The sequence below is a fragment of the Silene latifolia genome, chromosome 1 (genome assembly GCF_048544455.1).
Source record: "Silene latifolia isolate original U9 population chromosome 1, ASM4854445v1, whole genome shotgun sequence".
NCBI classification, from domain to species: Eukaryota; Viridiplantae; Streptophyta; class Magnoliopsida; order Caryophyllales; family Caryophyllaceae; genus Silene; species Silene latifolia.
Window position 1 is genome coordinate 133777882 of NC_133526.1, and position 6766 is coordinate 133784647.

General features: G+C 33.3%; 1 long non-coding RNA gene across 1 annotated transcript; it reads right to left on the minus strand.

Moving 5' to 3' along the window:
- Nucleotides 1–1531: 1531 nt before the first annotated feature.
- LOC141604349 (uncharacterized) lies at nucleotides 1532–4187 on the minus strand. The gene is made up of 3 exons (XR_012526104.1): nucleotides 4112–4187; nucleotides 3811–3872; nucleotides 1532–2166 (listed from the first exon to the last, which is right to left on the minus strand). It is a non-coding gene; the product is annotated as an uncharacterized LOC141604349 (long non-coding RNA).
- Nucleotides 4188–6766: the final 2579 nt, after the last annotated feature.

Below are 6766 nucleotides of genomic sequence, written 5' to 3' on the forward strand. Positions count from 1 at the left end.
TAGTTAAAAATCCAACCATTACCATATTAAGCAACCAAGATTCCATTTTTTTTATATTGCTTGCATAACCACCATGATTAGTGATTAGTCTTTTAACTGGTATTCGATAAATCTCCAACATGAACAATTTACTTGATTAAATCTCATTTTGGTTAGTTCTTGGGGAGTTGGTTAGGGTTGATTGGAGGATTTAACTTGTTATTGAGACCTATTTGTGATTAATGTTGACTCTTGACCCTTGACCATTGGTGAGAACCGATTAGATTGGGAGCCGGCTTACCTCAGTTTGGTGTAGTTGTCGACCTAGGTTGAACCCGACAGGGAGAACCAAGGGAAGGTGCCTTCAATCTTAAGATGGAAATCGACCCTCGAGAGAGGGAGTGAGATGACTTGGAAACCAACGTGGGCTTAATAACCTTGACCAATACTTGGGTACCTTGGGAAAACGTGTGTTTTCGGGTATTTGGGTATTGAATTAGGAAATTCGACTTATAAACTCGAGAGGGGGTGAGTCGGGGTAGCTAGTGTCCAAGCACAAATTCGAGAGGAAGGCATTTGTCGAATTAGAGAAGTTTTGCCCTTTTACATCTCACCTTAATGACTAATTAACAGGGATTATGATAGTAGATGCAATTACCGGTGGAGAGATCGAGTCCTAGGCTCTTTTATAATTGAATTACAACCATAGTCATTTCAATTGTTTACATTTAATCTAGTTTGCATCTCATTTCAGTTAACTTAGATCGTTAGACAAACCAACTTTAATTTAGATCGATTTAGTTAAGCATTAAGTTAAACCAGCTAGTACTTATTCCTCCTTGTAGTTCGATCCTCACGTAGTGTAATGACTCTCGTTCACTTGCGAGGTATTTTAAAACTAAGTACATCATAATACATATGTGGACCCTAAGAAGTGTAACAGCACATGCATGTATTATCAAGAGTTAAGAGCTTGAAAGAATGCGGCTCCAAACAACGTTATATGTGACATTGCACATGTGTGTGTGTATGGGCATGAAATTTGTGAGGAAGATAAAGATAAATATAAGGTGCTTTGAATTTTGTACACTAAGAAGTTATTTCAAGGTACATCACATATTAATTGCTAAATTTCGTTCCACCGAAATGCACGGTACCTCCTCAATATTCGACATGAACCTCCCCTTTACTAACATTTGACTACAAACTAACCCAACAATGACAAGAAACAAATTGTCGGAGGTACGGACAATACGAACCTATGTGCCCTACCTCAAAGGATTTCCTTTAGAATCTACACTTAGCCGTGGCATTTTAGCCTAGTTGATCTCTCTTATAACAGTTATAAATTGTGACGGTTTTAAATTTGATCATTTTAAGATAAAAAGTAATCATTCATAAAATGTTACCTATTAAATAATGATCACATTTTCTCATTAAAATAGTCACATTTAAGTCCATCACTATTTGTGACGAAAAAGAGTCCGTCACAAATGAGAATTTGCATTATAGACCTCTGACGCCTGTTTTAAGACCCTGAATAAAACTCGGTCACATAATAAAAATCCTAAACAACATTAAAAATTTTAAAAGTTTTTTTAAAAACTACCAAATTACAATTGCAACTATCAATGTTGTACTTCCTTTGTCTCAATCATTTGTTTGTCTTTAGCTAAAATACTTTTCACAAAGAATCTGTTATGATAGTCTTTTATAGTCATCTCCTATGTCATCTTAAATGCATCAAACTCTGACCTCATTCTACTCCTAACATGTTTTGGTATAAACGTGCCCCTCAAGGTATCCTTAAAGACCTTCCATGAGACAAAAGGTTCATCACTCTCCCTCCAAGCTTCCCTTCTCACTGCTTTACTACGATTCCACCACAACCTCGCCTTTTCTTTCAAGTAGTGAGCAGCCTGATCCACTTACATCTCCTCAGGGCAGTTCAACAGTTCAAAGAGATTGTCAAACCCCCTACACCAATCTCCCAACAATGACGGTTCGCCTAGTCCATCGTACTCCATCGGATTATGAAGGGCAATGGCAGCACTCATCTTAGCAGGATCCATCGTTGTAGTCTTTGATTTCAACGCAGCAGTCAAAGCATCATTGGTTACAATAAGCCTATCAATCTCTTCCTGTGACATAGCTGTGGATGTAGCTCTCTTTGGTGTCATTTGGGTTCTAATAAGAATTAAGAAGAAACATAAGTTTCCGTTCTAAAGAAGTTTGTGGCATAAAGTAGAAGATAAAATTCCTGCATACAAAAGAATGTGTGATTGGTTGAGCTGGCCTTGCCCGACCAACCACTGTGACACCCGACACCACGGCCCCTCACGGCCTTCCTCTCCCTTTTTTCCCAAATTATTTATTCTTGAAACATGTTTAGTCTTTAATTTATGCAATCTCATAATTCTATGCTTAAAGGTTCAGGGCAACATATACCGCATATCTCTAGACATGAAATTTTACTAAACATGTAATTCATATATATGCAACCAATTCATATAAAGATGCAACAATTCATGATTTATATTTCTCCATCTCATGCCATTTATGATTTGCCAAAAAAAATTTCATGCGTAATCATTCTACGAGTTAAGACAAGCTCAAAAACAATTTTCAATCACTGTATTGCCGCCTCTTAGGCCACACGCCTATTACCCTTCTTCCATCTCAAAATTTCTTACCTTTTTGTTCTCATCCTGTAATTAAATTTAGCGCCCTTCACAACTTTAGGACACAGTTAGACCCTTATGGTAAAGCATCCACGCTAACTACCCTTCTCTCTCGTTAACCTTCCTTGAGGTGACCGGCTCAAAACTGAAAAGGACTAGATCAAGGACGTCTCCCAAACCTAGAAGAGGGCTCCTAAACAGTTTCTACCCCGGGTTCATTTTATTAGACTCGTCCTAAGTTCATTAAATTCATTTGTTTAGGCCTTAGGAACGTTCTCTCTGACACCACTTTGTAACACTCCCATTTATTTAAGAGTCTTTAGCAAGACATTCCCAAATAAATAAAGGTGTTACCATCTCATTTGCCTGAGATAGTATATATAAAAGCCAAACAATTACTAAAGTACTTTAAGACGATATAAATTAAAGTGTCTCAAAAGATTTTATTACAAAATTCCAACGAGATGATTAAATATTACAAGGTACGTTTAAAACAACTGCAGCGGAAATAAAATAACTAGTGTCTGAATGAATTAAAGTGATCTCTAAACTCAAGTGACAATCTCGTCCCAAGCTCCCCCTTTAAGCATCCAGCACTTCTCACAAACTAACCTGAAATCAATCTGCTCCCCAATATTTGGTTCATCATAGGTGTTCACGAATACACAGTCAACCACGAGGTTGAGTAGGATAACTAAACAACAATAGTAATACAGTAACCTGCAATATGATACAGTCAAGAAGCTCAAACCAAGACCGTCACACACGGTTCAACCGTGTGCCTCATCACACACCACAACCAATCACCACACAACTGACACCACACGGTGTACTGCTCAGGTCCACAGCAACCTCCGAACACCGCCGTGCCTGGCCGACCAAAACCGTACAGGACCACGGCTCTTCCACATCCCCATGCCTGACCGACCAAATAATCTCAATAGCACTGCCAATCCTCTTTCACAAAACCAACCAACAATAGACAATCAACCAATAATGATAATAACGTGATTATGAGATACGCAAGGGAATAATTATACCAACATGCTTAATACAACAATTACGACGATGTGCTCAAGACAACAATTACAAACAATCCCTCTTTAACCATCATCAATTACTAAACAATATAGTTGAGTAGTTAACCTACCTTTGGCAAAAATATTCTCAAACAATCAAGTAATCAAAAAGCCTCTTCCACAAAATCATCACCTAAACAAACAATTCAATTATGTATAATTATTAACTAATCTTATTAACGTATTTAAGATGTAAACTACCCAAAACAAACCCGCAGAAATCATCACAAACACACCCCCATGTCACGGTTGACCCAACGGTGGTCAAACTCGCCGGTCAACGTCCTCCTCCACGGTCACGGTGGTCAACGACTCAAAGTTACGGGTCAAGGTCAACGTAAATAATTGATGTGAGACGATAAAATAACTTACCCCAAATAAATTGCGCGAGATGAAAAATCCTCCTTAGGGTTGTCTCACAAAAGCTCTCCTCACAATTATGTATGAGTTTTTGAAGTAGAATAAATATGATGGTAAGGCATAGGGTAGGAATTTATATTAATTGGTAGATGGTGATGGAAGATTCTAGGAAGGTGATTTTAATATTAAACTAATGAAAATATCTAGTGCATAGATAACACCCAAACCACATGCCACCTCCCCCATATACACGGTTCAACCCAGCCGTGTCCATTCACGGTCCATCACCCAAGTCCGTCTTATTTGTTTAATTTGTTTTTCCTTTTCTTTTATCGACGACAACTTTTTATTTATTCACATCTTATAAATATAAACTATTAATTATTATTAATTAAAAATACGGAGTATTACAAGTTCAGCTCAGCTCAGCTCAGTAGTTCAGCTCCGTTAAATTCAGCCCATTTCAATTTTGCTCATCTTAAACTTAATAGTTTTTATTAATATTATAAATATTTATTCTTCTTCTTCTTCTTCTTCTTCTTCTTCTTCTTAGTAGTATTATTAGTAGTATTATTATTATTATTATTATTATTATTATTATTATTATTATTATTATTATTATTATTATTATTAGTAGTAGTAGTAGTAGTAGTAGTAGTAGTATTGTTATTATTATTATTATTATTATTATTATTATTATTATTATTGTTATTAATATTATTATAATAACAACAACAACAACAACAACAACAACAACAACAACAACAACAACAACAACAACAACAACAACAACAACAACAACAACAACAACAACAACAACAACAACAACAACAACAACAACAACAACAACAACAACAACAACAACAACAACAACAACAACAACAACAACAACAACAACAACAACAACAACAACAACAACAACAACAACAACAACAACAACAATTGATTCCGAGGCAACGTATTATCCCCAATATTACTAGGATTAATATTCTTCTTCTTAGGAACCTCCTTACTAGGAATCGTAGTCTCTTTATTCTGAGGCAATGTATTATCCCCAATCGGATTAATCGGTGCAAACGGGATTCCAGAATCTTCCGAAGAAGATGAGGAAGCAGGTGGTACAACAGTAATACTTGGTGTCCCTGAAGAGCCGATAGGTTGTTGAGGACCTAGTGCTTGCGGCGGCTGGCCGATAGTTTTATTATTATTATAATAATAATAATAATAATTATTATTATTATTATTATTATTATTATTATTATTAATTAATTAATTAATCATCCTCATTATTGTTATTATAAGGAATATTATGGTTATTAAAATCAATAATATTGATATTAATATAATTATTACTATTACTAATATTAATATTAATATGAATATGAATATTAATTAATAATAATATTATTAATAACATTATTAATGTTAATTTTAATATTACTATTATTAATACCTAATTTTTTTCTCATATACTAACTTTACTCATTCACATACATTTTTTCCATAAACGTTCTATTTTGTACCATTTTCACCCAAAACTGAACCAAATGAACTCTTAAATTAATATTTTTCCTAAAACTTAATTTAATTGCTAAAATGACATAAAACACAAAAGATGGATTCTAATTTCCCAATTAATAAATTAATTTACTTATTTATCATTTATTAATATTATTTGTTGAGTTTTAACTAATAAATCCAATTTTATTTTTTTTGTTCAGGATGAAAAATTTATTTAATTAATTAAATTAGGATTGTTGATGGTTCGTACTGGCTACCTAATCATTCAAATTAGGATGATACACGACTAGACTTTGGACAATAATATAGCAAATTGGTGCTCCATTATTTCATCTAATTAGTTTGATGGTGAATAGTGGTTCGTGGTGGCTACCTAGATAATAACTCAAATTAGTATAATTACTAGGATTAATATTATTATTACTTATGTTATTTTTCTTATAATAATAATAATAATAATAACAACAACAACAACAACAACAACAACAACAACAACAACAACAACAACAACAACAACAACAACAACAACTGATACTGAGGCAACGTATTATCCCCAATATTACTAGGATTAACATTCTTCTTCTTAGGAACCTCCTTACTAGGAATCGTAGTCTCCTTATTCTGAGGCAATGTATTATCCCCAATCGGATTAATCGGTGAAGACGGGATTCCAGAATCTTCCGAAGAAGATGAGGAAGCAGGTGGTACAACAGTAGTACTTGGTGTCCCTGAAGAGCCGATAGGTTGTTGAGGACCTACTGCTTGCGGCGGCTGGCCGATAGTTTTATTATTATTATTATTATTATTATTATTATTATTATTATTATTATTATTATTATTATTATTATTATTATTATTATTATTATTATTATTATTATTATTATTATTATTATTATTATTATTATTATTATTATTATTATTATTATTATTATTATTATTATTATTATTATTATTATTATTATTATTATTATTGTTGTTATTATTATTATTATTATTATTATTATTATTATTATTATTATTATTATTATTATTATTATTATTATTATTATTATTATTATTAGGGTTATTTGGGTTATTTCATAAGAATAATCCAATCTATACCTCGTGTTCTCATATTAATCCGACCTATGGTTTAACCGAGAATAA